Consider the following 13,081-nt stretch of genomic DNA (forward strand, 5'->3'; position numbering starts at 1 on the left):
TAAGAACACAGACCAACCAAAATGATTTAACTTGACAAGCAGACAGAAGGAAAATAAAACATTCTAAGAGAATAAAAAAAAAATTGGGATGGCAAAAAAAAAAAAAAAAAAAAAAGGGAGGGGGTTGTTTATTTTGATTAGAAAAAAAAAAAAAAAGGAATCGGCACAGACCTGAACAGAAGCTGCAGAGCAGGAGAAATTGTTTTCTTTCCCTCACACAAGAGTCCCCCTCTCTCTCGCCCTTTCTCTCTCACACGCGCGCGCGCACACTCGCGCACACACACACACTCACACGGCGTCACCCGCGCACACTCACACGCACACGCACAAGCAGAGCCTCTCAGCGGCTCTCTGCAGTTCTCAGGAAATGAATGGGGGGCAACCCAGGGAACTGTTGTACTTGCAAATGACTTACCCGGATCACATGATGCGCTAAATGTAGGGTGGGCCGGTGGGTGGAGGCTGCCGAGACGCGAGCCCGGGTCTAACGTGGGGAGCCACGCCAGGCCCGCATCGAATTACCCCGGGGCCCAGCCGAGGGGGTTGCAAGAAGCTGCTTCTCCTCCCTTTGCAGCCCGCAGCTCAGGAAATCCGAGAGGAGCGGGGGGTGGGGCAGGGCGGGGTGAGGTTGGGGTGTGTGTGGGGTGGGGAGGGTGGGGGGTTGAAAACAGCAAACCCCCAAACAAAAGAGCTCCGGGTCCTCCTCCCCAGAAACAAAGCCCCGCCGCTGCGGGCGAGCCCCGGGGTGGGGCCGAGGGCGGGGGCGGCGGCGGGGAGGGGCTCGCTCAGCAGGCGCTAAGTCGCTTTATTGCCTTAAAATGGGGCCCCGAGCCGCTCTGCCGGAGGATTAGGAGGCGGGCTCTGAGTGTGATGGTTGAAATCCCCTGTGGGAAACTAACCCCTCCCGGATCACAGAGGTAGAACGCAACACCCACTGCCCAACCCTCATCTCGCTAGCCTGGCCAGCGGCAGGGGGTGGGTCCGTGGAGCCGCCACCCCGCCCCACCCGGCCCCACCCCTGTCCCCGCCCCTGGCCCTGGGCCTTCTCCGCTCCACCCTGTCACCTGCACCACCTCTCTGCGGCACCCTAAATAACCAGTACATGGCCCCTGCCGCTCCAATAGCCGCAGCCTGGGGGAATTCTAGGGGTCTTGGAGAGAGGAACCTCGGGATGACAACTCTCACTGGAGAGACTCTTGTTGAGCTGGCACCAAGTCCCCCTCTTTTGTGTCACCACGCGCCTAGGCAGCCTTGGAGAGAGAATTAGGAGACAAATAAAGAGGCCAGCCCGCGTGGCCCTCGCCCACTCCCCACAGCAACCAGGGTGGGTGGGGGCGAGCGAGGAAGGGGCCCGCGCCCAAGCTCTCCCCGCCGCTCAACCGCGGCTAAGTTGGAAAGGTGTGGGCGGAGCCGGCGGAGTCCGCGGGGTCCGCCCCCGGGCGCCCGGCGGCTTGGGCAACAATGGGGTCCCGGCGGGGGCTGCCCCGCGGGTGGCGGGGGCAGAGAGACTGTACTAGAGATGAGGGGGGATCATTGTTTGGGTTCGAGTGCGTCGCACGTTGCAGGAGAAGCCGGGGCGCCTCTCTCGCTGAGATTCACCTTGGCGGGATGAATGGGGGCGAGGTTCGGGCGTGTGCCTCGCTCGGCTACCCGGGCACACCGGGGCGCCTAAGCAAGCTGGCCATTTAGGAAAGCAGTGAAAGAGGACAGGAGGCTCCAGCTGAGCTGGGACCCCAGCCAGGACGGCGGGGACACGAGTAGGGACAGATCGGTGCTCCGTCCTCGGAGGGGAGCCCGGTGCTGGACGCCATCCCTGCAGCCCCGCCTGCGCGCACGGAGCAGTGGATTCGCGGGATTCTGGGCGGGGAGAGGGAGGAGGCGGCTCGGCTGTTCCCTCCGCCGCTGAGAGGACTCGAGGTCAAGCCTCCCGGGAGGGTCGGAGGGGGCGGGCAGTGCAGGAAGCGGAAAGGGCCCGGCGGGGTGCAGGGGTAGGGCTTGCCCCGGGCGGTCCTGGAGGGTCGGGGCACTGTGGGTACCACTTTCTCGAAACGGAGATGAGCTCCCCGGGCCTGACAACCCCTACCCGGTGCCTCCGAGCCCTCCCTGCGTGGGAAACCGGCCTGAAGGTGGGAGGCTCAAAGGGGAAGTTTGTGTTAGAGAAAAATTTGCAGTTCTGCGGAGTGGAATGGGGTGGGAAGAGAAACCTTGGGGAGGCCGAGAAACAGGAAATGAGAGCGAAGGAGCAAATTGGAGCCAGGAAAAGCCAGCTTCTACATCTGTGTGGCAGCGTGGCATTTGCTGAGCACTTAAGGCCCAGGTGCGCTGTTAATGAAAACAAAGGCGGGGCACCGGCTGGCCCAGCTCTGCCCTTGCCACGTTTTGTGAAGGAGGCGAATGGGAAAGGTGGTCCAGCCAGAAGAGGACTGGCGCGGCCCTGACCTAGTCAGGACAGGATGAATCAGCGGCCGGCCGGAGTCCTCTTCTCAGAGAAAAAGGATTGAGAGAGACAGTGTGTCCCCGTGTTAAGGTTTCGAAGAAGAACAAATGAGATAAGTGTGAAAGTGTCTGAAATGTGTGCGGCACGCTCTTCCAGAGAAGTAGCTCTAAATGAGAAAGCAGTGGGAGCCGGGAGGTATGGGACTCGCCCCCCCCCCCCCCAGGAAGGAAGTGGGACCTAGAGGCTAGAAGGTTCACTGCTAGAATGGGGGTCAAGGGTGTCTCTGTTCCAAGAATTGGCAGCCAGGAGCCTCTACCTGATCTGATCTTGGCAAGAAGTCCCTCTCGACTCCCGTGCATCCGGACAGAAAGAACGCTGCAAACTCAAGTTTGAAATATTGCACAGTATCGGCAAATGTTCATTATTTAAAGAAAAAAAAATCCTCTACTGGAAATCACTAAAATTTCCCCGCAGGTGGGGCTAGGATAGGCAGGGTTGGGAGGAGGCTCAGAGAAATTATGTCATCCCGGCAGTTCTTGTACTAACAGCTTTCTCAGAGATCTTGAGTGCCGAAGTAGATCATCAATACATAGTGAATACTTCAATGCGCGGGAAAACAAAATGCCTCCTCCCTATAGCAACAGCCCTGGGCGTGTTAGGCAAGCGATGACGTTCGAAACTGATCTGCAAGAATTCATTCCAGAGGGAGAAGGAAATTAAGGGCAGGTCAAGGTTAAGATCTAGAGTCTGAATAAAACGTGTGGTTAAAAGAAGGAAATACATCAAGGATTAGGGCAAAAAAAATTGCTACCAGCATTTTGAAAAAGAAAAAAAAAGAATACTTTTAAGTGGGAATTAGAAATGGTAAAACATGATAACTCCCCAGCTATAAGGGGACGGGGGGGGGGGGGATGAAAAGAAAAACACAGGTTTGGAAGGGAGAATCCTGAGAACCAGGGGTGAGAGTGGAAAAGTAAACAAAGAATTTTAAAGGGATGGATGTTACTGAGACGGCAGTGCGCATGCCAAGTGGGGGAGTGTCTGTGAGTGTGTCCTATGTGTGCATGATGTGTGTGTGCATGTCCGTTCGAGTGTGTGCATGTCGTGTGTGTGTGTGTGTGTGTGTGTGTGTGTGTGTGAGAGAGAGAGAGAGAGAGAGAGAGAGAGAGAGAGAGAGAGAGAGAGAGAGTCTGGGTCTGTACATGTACACAACTTAAACTGTGCAGAGAAGAAGCAAGGCAAGGAAAAGCCCTGCCTGAGGAGGACGGTGGAGTTTCTGCTGTTTAGACCTGTCTACTCAACTCCATGTGTTTTCAGGGATAACAGAAAATCAGAACAAGTAAAAATGGCAACGTTCTTATTATCAAGCATGCACAATTCTGATAATGTAAAAGAATAGTAAGAGAGAAATTATTGAGTCTTAGAATTTCAGGACTGAAAGTATTTATGAAATTTTATCCGTAAATGTAAATGCTTTGGGCCAAGGATAATGGCCCATCCTTCTACTTACTTCTTACTTGGTCTTTAACTTGAAAAAAAAGAATTGCCAAAAAGGATAAAGGGTGTTATGTTGGACTACACATGCTCTATACACATGGAATTAATTTTATATACCATAATGTCCAGAAAAGAAGAAAATGTACAAAAACCCTCCTAGGCACATAATATAAGTGACTCAACATCAATTATACAGCAAAACCAACAGCTGCTTTATTTAATGATAAGAAAGCAGATACTCTACCTACAACCCCCACCGACTCTCTTTAGATTTCATACTTAGCTAGTAATAATTTAATGAAAAATTATTATCGCTGTTGAGAGAAATCATTTATAGTATAAAAAACTTTAAACCACATCCTAATTTCTATATGGTAAAAATTCTCTCCAATGTGTATTAAAAGTAGTTAAACGTTTGGACTAAAGAAAGCAAATCTGCATGGGTGATGTGACATTAATTCTGTGCCACACTTGGGAAAGTTGAGTCCATTTCATTGCATCGCAGAGAGATTAGAATAAACTGGAAGTGAAAATACATTGACTCACACAGTTCTAAATAAAGTTTAAAAAATAACCATACTCCTTCCCAGGGCTAGACATGCATATGAACAGATAGACTTTCACTGCCTATATTTTTCACATGTCATATTTTGGCAATAATGTGCAGCAAAGGGGAATTCTGCTCAAGCATGAGAAAGGCACGTTTAGAATCTTTAGTACAAATGGAAACAGCTGGTGATATTATGTGATGATGTACTAAACAGAATGTTTTTGATTTGGATGGTGAACTGTCTGAAAATTGGGAGGGGAAAAACGTTATTTGACAATTTTGTCACAGTCATCACAGGTTTGGGGTTTTCTAGTTTCAACATTACATATTAGACACCCACTTTTCCAAGTTCCTCCCGTGCTTTCTTCAGGCCTCTCGTCCTAACATGCCCAGCTAACTCCAGACCCTCCTGACATCCCCAGCTCTGGACATCTATGCCCTCTTCTGTTTGGTCTGTCCCACCCTTCCCTAGACAAAGCCTGAGTTACATTTATATACCTGTATACACAAAGCCAAATTGGAGTTGTCACAAGGGTTTCAGTGCACCACCCTAGCGCTTAAGAACTCTGGACTTTCTTGTCTTATATTCTGTCTTGCAGCCCAAGGAGGATGGGCACCACTGTCTAGCCCATGGGAGGCCTTTACCAAGTGGCTTTTCCTCTCTCCTCCTATCAAATCCTCCCAACATGGTTGCATGACACCTCACATACATGTGGGTATAGCCTATCCAGTCATCAAAAACATTCTCTTCCTCCTTAGAACGTTTTTCTTTTGTTTTGTTTTGTTTTGTTTTGTTTTGTTTTGTTTTGTTTTTTGGTGTAATGCAAAGACTATCTCATTCACTAGTGTGTAAGTCCCTCCCCATCTCTCCCTCCCTCCCTCCCCCTCCTTCCCTCCTCTCTCTCTCTCTCTCTCTCTCTCTCTCTCTCTCTCTCTCTCTCTCTCTCTCTGTATGTGTTTAGGGGAGACACTTTTTTTTCACATCCTTACATTGGCAACCAATGGGAAGCATACTAGGTCAATTAGACAGCAATGGCTATTAATTTCTTACCGAATTCCTCTGTTAAATGAACACTGATGCTTCCACGAACTATAGTTGGCACACTATTACATAAAATACATTGAGAATAAGAGCTGTGCCTTAACTCTTAACCACTTATTTGACTTCGTTTTTACTCCCACACTGATTTGCAAAGAGTAAGTGATTAATGAATGCTTGTGGAATGGAAGAAGCAATTATAGCCAATAAAAATTTAATGGTGTGCCTTAAAATACAGTTTCACAGAAAGCTGTATTCTCTGTTCACATGAGTACTAAAGGTAACAAGAACAACAAAGAAACCTCTGCAGTGTGTTGGCAAGAACCTTTGAACGTGAATTCTAACAAGGTTTTTCGGGTAATTTTAAGTTCAATGTTTATTTACATATTTTATTTATTTACTTATTTTAACTCCAGATTTTATTCCCCTCCTGTTCCAAATCCCATACCTCCCCCCAGCCCCCTGTCTCCATGAGGAAGTCCCCACCCCCTACCCCCACCCCACCTGACCTCTAATTTCCCTGGGGCCTCCAGTCTCTGAAAGCTTAGGTGCATCTTCTCTAAGGAAACCCAGACCCAGCAGTCCTCTGCTGTATGTGTGTTGGGGGCCTCATATCAGCTGGTGTATGCTGCCTGGTTGGTGGTCCAGTGTCTGAGAGATCTCAGGGATCCAGGTTAATTGAGACTGCTGGTCCTCCTACAGGGTTGGCCTTCTCCTTAGCTTCTTCCAGCTTTCAACCACAGGGATCAGCAACCTTTGTACATTGGTTGGGTGCAAATATCTGCATTTGACTCTTTCAGCTGTTTGTTGAGTCTATCAGAGGGGAGTCATGATAAGTCCCTTTTTGTGAGCGCTCCATAGGCTCAGTAATAGTGTCAGGTCTTGGGAAAGAGGGAAGGAGGGACCTGGGAAGGAAAGGGGGTGGGGAGGAGAGGGGAACATGACCTAGTATTTGGTGGGGGAAAAGTTTGGAAGCCCTGAGGGTCAGCAGAAAGAATGGAAACAGGCAACCTCAGGAGGTAAGAGGTGGGGGGGGGACCCTCCAGAATGCACCAGAGACCTGGGAGGTGAGAGACTCTTAGGACTCAAGGACCCTAGATGAAATGCCCTACATTGGGGAGAGGGAACTTATAGAACCCACCTCCAGCAGAAAGACAGGGCATCAAGTGAGGGATGGGGTTGCCATCCCACAGTCAAAATTCTGACCCATAATTGTTCCTGTCTGAAAAAACTGCAGGGATGGATGGATTGGAGCCCAAGGAAAAGAAGGTCCAGCAACAGGCCCAAAGTGGGATCCAACTTAAGTTCAATGTTTTTACATTAAAATATACTAACATGTTTATTTTTACTTAATTTTACTGTCCCTTTCACGTTTAGTTCTTTGAAAAGCAGTTAACAAATCAGACCACTTTTCAGCCTTTTTATTAGAATTCCGTGACATTATACTGTATTAGGTAAAAGTTCAGTTTTTCAATTCCAAAGAGAAACTCTTAGTAAATTTGTTTTTTTAACCCTTTTTCAGCTTATTGGGTTATAGACATTGGAGCTGTGTTATCCTAGAGATAAATGTTATTTTTAAGTGTAATCGATTGGCGCAATTGGTATTGAAAGAATCATGCTCACCTAAAAAAATTTTAAGTGTAAACAAATGTACAAACAGCAGAAGTCCACACTGAAAGGATCTCAGAAGATAGGATTTTTTTTCTTAACATGACATTTGTCATATATATAAAATAACGTTCATCATGTTGTTTTATGTTCTGCCTTACTAGATAGTATTTAGCTTGAGATACAGAATTTCTTCCAATCTTTTCTGAGATAGCTAGTGGTAATTCTTGTATCCCTTTCCTGTCCCTACAATAAATACTGTCTATAATATGGTTGATCTTTTCACTACAACTTTTACTAATGTTTGGATCTTCAAGCTTTTGCCGTTCTTCCTAATACTAGAGTGCCATGATTCACCTAATGTATCTCCACAATGTTAGAATGCCTTTTCAAAGTTTTGCAGTTATATTTACATTATAGGAAGCATTTTCGCTTCTCTGGTAAAAGTGGGGGAAACAAACCTGTTGAGTGATGTCCCCTGTTATAGTATGGAAGTTGCTTTTAATTTTATTCATACTAATTACATTTTCTATTTGACAGCTTCACACATTTGCATACTGCAGACTGACCACCTTCACCTCCCAGCTTCTCCTACCCACCCTGCTACACCTGTCTAGGTCCCATCTTGTAAATCTCTTTCTCAGTGATGTCTGTTTGTTTTGTTCCATGGCCTTTCAAATTTAAACAGAGCCATGTCTGTGACCCTGGTTTGGAGTTATCTATTAGAGTCTGGTGGGCTCATTAGAGGGTACAAAACTGAAGGCAATGCCCCTCCCACCAAGAAGTGGACAATATTCTATTAGTGAAGCATGGAGTCTCTCCCCACTTTGGTGAGTAACAAGACAGAAATGTTTTTTATAACTGTTGTGGGCACATATGGCAAATTATTTTTCAGAACTGTCTTACTATTTTGCAGGGACACCATCATACTTAGAGGGCCATTTTTCTCTTATTCTTGCTAATGGTGAAATAGTTAAAAACAAAACCAACCAGTCAAACAGACCCTTAAGGCAGTAAAGAAGGGCTTGAGATGAGAGTCTTAGAACTCTGGGAAGATGAGTAAGCCGTTCTTGAGCCTGGGCTGTAAGGAACTGTTACTGCCACAGCCTGTTGAGAAGATCATAGAGCTCTGAGGAAGAACGGTTCTGACAGTAAAATGAAGACGAAGGTTGCAACAGCCTCAAAGATCTCTTAGATCCATACCTAATCCTCAGAAACTTGTTCAGGGGAAGGAGAGCTTGGACAAGGGAGGGAAGGATTTCTTATATTTCCAGCCTTAACATGGGAAGTTTTAGTTGGTTTTCGTTTTAATACAGTCAGAAATATCTAAATAGATCTACCACCACTGAAGCTAAAATGATTTAAATAAATGTTATGGAAGAACAGAGAGTAGTAATGACCTGAAACTTTGCTTAAAACTGAGAACGAAGTAAAATGAAATAAAAACAGAAAGCAAGGAAAGGACAGGGTGGTGGTGGTGGATTGTATTGATTAGTATTGATTAGCATCCCATTTATCTGCTGAAAAAAAAAATCAACCTGACCAATACAACCCGGGATACATATTTTCTTCTACCCCTTGAGGTGATAAAATCCAAAGCTAGACTCCTACAGCTCCAGACTAATCTGCTATTCTTTTGATACTTGGAAGATGTGATAGTCTGGAATGCTTGGCCCAGGGAGTGGCAATATTGGAGGGTGTGGCCCTGTTAGAGTAGGTATGTCACTGTGGATGTGGGCATTAATACCCTCATCTTAGCTGCCTGGAAGCCAGTATTCTGCTAGCAGCCTTCAGATGAAGATGCTGGACTCTCAGCTCCTCTGGTACCATGGACATGGACGCTACCATGCTCCTACCTTGATGACAATGGACTGAACCTCTGAACCTGTAAGCCAGCCCCAACTGAATGCTGTCCTTATAAGAGTTGCCTTCATCGTTGAGTCTGTTCACAGCAGTAAAACCCTAAGACAGAAGTGATATGCTCATTTTCATTTTCTGCTGCCCATTTCAAAGTATGGCTTTCTGTACAGAAAGAATAGGAAACAAAGCTGAAGGCAGACTCTTACATCGTTTCACAGAACTCTCAGACCTACCAACTGCTTCTATTTCACTATTCAGAGCAGGGATATATTCAGAGCTAGAATAACGAAATAGAAGTAAATAACAGTTGGAGTCACAGGTCTTCTCCAGTCAGACCAATCACAAGGTATCGGGCATGCTGAACGGCCTCTTGGGTGGAATTGGGGATTACCAACAGTGTCTGCATTTTGCAATATAATTTACATAATGTTTTTGTGTTAAATTAGAAACCATTATATGATTACAGTCCTCTACTGAATTTTTGATAGCAGACAATAAAAAAAAAATTAAAAGTTATTTTCCATTATCATTTTAAGGACATTAATTCATACCTATATTTTAAAATAATTTGTGATGTTTATTAATAAACATATTTCACATGATGTGTTCAATAAATTACTAGAGTCTCCAAACCATGATGTAGTCAATTTTGAATTAATTCATGTGTGATTTACCAAAGGCAAAATATAAATAGTACTTTGCTTCATCAATTTTACACAGTCTGGTTTTGGTTCATCTTTCCACACCATTGATTTACATGTCTTTGAAAGAGCAAACATTAGTTTTTAAAAGACGAATAAGCAACTCATAATTAGGAAGGTAAATCTGTGTCTTCTAAAATATTAACCACATTTTCATTTCAGATTCAGATACTAGTAAGGCAACGGTGTACGGACTAGTCTCCAAGAGCCAGAAAGTATCAAACCAGTCCAGATTTCAGAGATTCACCTTTGATTTCTTACTAATTTCAGTTGACCCTCTGTTACAACTGGGTTATACCTTCTCTGCAAGGATATGGGAATCTAATGAAGTCTCAGATGCCTTCAGCTGTAAGACTAAGCTGTAAGCATCCAACATAGGAGGCTTCAAATCCTGAGAGGGGAGTGAAAGTGATTTTCCAAAGACCCAGCATATTGTGCATAGCCTTAAAACTCTCTTCCTTTTGTTCTTGTTTCTTTGTTGGAAATCCTTTTGTTTCACAGGGTAAGCTATGGAGCCTGGCCAGCATACACTTCCATGCCCGGCTACCATTCCCTTTACATATTGGAATCAGTAGAGTCTTCCAACATGAACAACTGTTTCTTGTTCACTATTAGAACACATCTCTGCACAGTCCCCTATTAAAATTGGAGAAATCTCTGTTGAAAAATAATACAAAGAAATGTATGCTTCTGTACTTCAGTTCCCCAAACTCTGTATTTAGAGCCAGTTAGTTAAGTTTACAAATTAAAGCACACATCTGGCTTTAATTGCTGCAATTTAAATTAACATCTATGACATAAGACAGCTTTATGCTTAAAACAGTCTTCTTTCTTCTCTTCCCTTTTCCTTCTAATGCCATGTTTCTTGTTCATTCTCTACTCCCTGTCCTTCTCCCATCCCTGTTCGCAACCCTTCTTCCTTTCTTAAGGCAGGGATGGATTATGGATAATTCTCATGTGATGGTTTGGATCTACTAGTTCTTTACCCACTTCATACATAATCTTTGATTAAACACAGAATTAACTTTAATTCCATAGGAAAATAGTTATGGTAAATTAAGGAAGGCTACTGTAGAGTAAATGACTAGATGGATAGATAGATGATGGATGGAGAGAGAGAGAGAGAGAGAGAGAGAGAGAGAGAGAGAGAGAGAGATTCATTGCTGTGAAGAGACATCATGACCACTATAATTCTCAGAAAGGATGACACTTAATTGGAGCTTGCTTACAGTTTAGTTCAGAGGTTCAATCTATTATCATCATGATGAGAAGCATGGCAGCATGCAGGCAGTTAGGGGAACTAAGAGTTCTACATCCTGGTCCAAAAACATCCAGGAGACTATCTTCTGCTGGCAACCAGGAGGAAGCTCACTTCCATACTGGGCAGAACTTGAGCACTAAGAGCCCTTAAAGCCCACCTACACAGTGACCCACTTTCTCTAACAAGGCCTCACCTCCTAATAGTTCCACTTCTCAAAGGCCAAACATATTCAAACCACAGGTAGATAGGCAGATAGATAGATGATTGATAGATAGATAGATAGGTAGGCAGACAGACAGATAGATAATTGATAGGTAGGTAGACAGATAGACAGATAGATAGATAGATAGATAGATAGATAGATAGATAGATAGATAGATAGATAGATAGAAGATAGACAGACAGATAGATAGAAGACAGACAGACAGATAGATGATTGATAGACAGATAGTTAGATGATAGATTTTAAAAGGCTTCCTTTGATACCACTCCCTTCTCTATTGTAAACTAATGTTTGTCAGCATTTACTACGCGCCATATGCTATGCAATGCATTTGGCAGCACTTCTTCTCTAGGTGAGTCTCACCAAGCAATTGCAACTTCCAACATCTCCAAGCTTCCCTGTTCTTTACTTCCTTTATCTTCCCGTGTGCAGCATTTATCACCACCTAATATACCACATTATTATTGCCGTATACAATCTTTCTGTCTCTCTGCAGTTCATTGCCAGTGTGAGGAGCCCCAGAAGTACAATTTTTCTGTCATGTTCCCTACTGCAGCCCACTGTGCAGAAATCAACATAACGTGAAGTAGGTACTCAATAAATATTTGTGAATAAACGAGTTCAGATTGCGTCCTTATAGAAACTGAAGTCCTTGATCCTGGCCTGTTGATTTTTTTCCAAAATAACGACTATGAAAGTCAGTTGTAGTGGTGATCTCCTATAACCTCAGTGCTCGAGGGATGGAGAGAGAACGTTCCTTGGAACTCATTGACCACAGGGCTAGCTGAATCAGTCAGTGAGTTCAAAGCCAGAGAAAGACCTTGTCTCAAAAAAACATGGTGGATGGCTGCTAATATACAACATCTGATTGATCCCTGGCCTTCCATGTATACACATGTATATGCACACACTGCTGTGCAGGTAAGCATGCAGGTATACACACAGCACATGCATGTATGCATATGTACTCACACACAGTACAACCATAAGGATTTTCACAGTACATTTATAAGGATTTCTTACACTTTATTTTTTTGCTATAAAACATTTTCAAGTGGCACTTGTCCATATAAGTTTAATAATCTTAGTAGTCCAATCAGTTGACTATACATCTCATGATCTTAACTGACTACGACAAGGTGGTGACAGAGATGAAAGTGTCTCCCAAACAGAGAATGAAAACAAGACAAGAGTATTCAAACACAGAGCCATCAATTGCCACCATTATATCTACCCACTTGGATATTGCTTTTACTAAACTATGAGGTCATTTTCAAGTTAGAAAGTATCGATATTCCTTCCTGCTTTGTACTTAATGGCCACAGTGTGTTTGTAGTTCATATGGCATTAGGTCCTTGAAAGTTTCAGAGTACTACGGGAGAAATGCATTCATGACTGAACACAGTACTTTAACTTACTGAGAGACAAATTACAGAGAATCATAATATTTTCATTCTCATTCTATACCTGGTGCTTTTATGCCTCAATATGAAGATGATAGGTGCTAAAGAAAGTATAAATAAATACAGCAGAGGGAGTCTGCTTAGGACTTTAAAGCTGTTTTATTGAAATATTGTCCTGTTTACAATTCTCAACTCCACAAATCCTCATCAATTATTCAATATTTTTTTTCTTGTTGAATTAAACAGGGTAACTATTTTCTTAGGAGAAAATGTCTGGTGAAATGTAAAGCTTACTTTTAACCTATATAAATTTTTCTACACGAGCCCAGTTCTCTAGCTTCTTTATACTTATTGCAAGCCCACACTAGAGAAAAGGTATACACTCTATTAAATAATGAGGTGAATTCAAACGCTTTCTTCTTCTTCTTCTTCTTCTTCTTCTTCTTCTTCTTCTTCTTCTTCTTCTTCTTCTTCTTCTTCTTCTTCTTCTTCTTCTTCTTCT

At 44.0% G+C, this 13,081-nt stretch overlaps 1 protein-coding gene across 3 annotated transcripts in view; it reads right to left on the reverse strand.

Moving 5' to 3' along the window:
• Window positions 1-751, reverse strand: part of Klf12 (Kruppel like factor 12) — a 403,434-nt gene extending 402,683 nt beyond the window's left edge. The window contains exon 1 of one of the 3 annotated variants that reach the window (XM_029541485.1): window positions 416-632. The gene's annotated coding sequence lies outside the window, so the exon portion shown is untranslated. Of the gene's footprint in view, window positions 1-171; window positions 386-415 lie in introns of those variants that run through there. The other 2 variants (XM_029541486.1, XM_021203306.2) reach the window with 2 other exon arrangements.
• Window positions 752-13,081: the final 12,330 nt, after the last annotated feature.

This window comes from Mus pahari, chromosome 8 (genome assembly GCF_900095145.1).
Source record: "Mus pahari chromosome 8, PAHARI_EIJ_v1.1, whole genome shotgun sequence".
Lineage (NCBI taxonomy): Eukaryota > Metazoa > Chordata > Mammalia > Rodentia > Muridae > Mus > Mus pahari.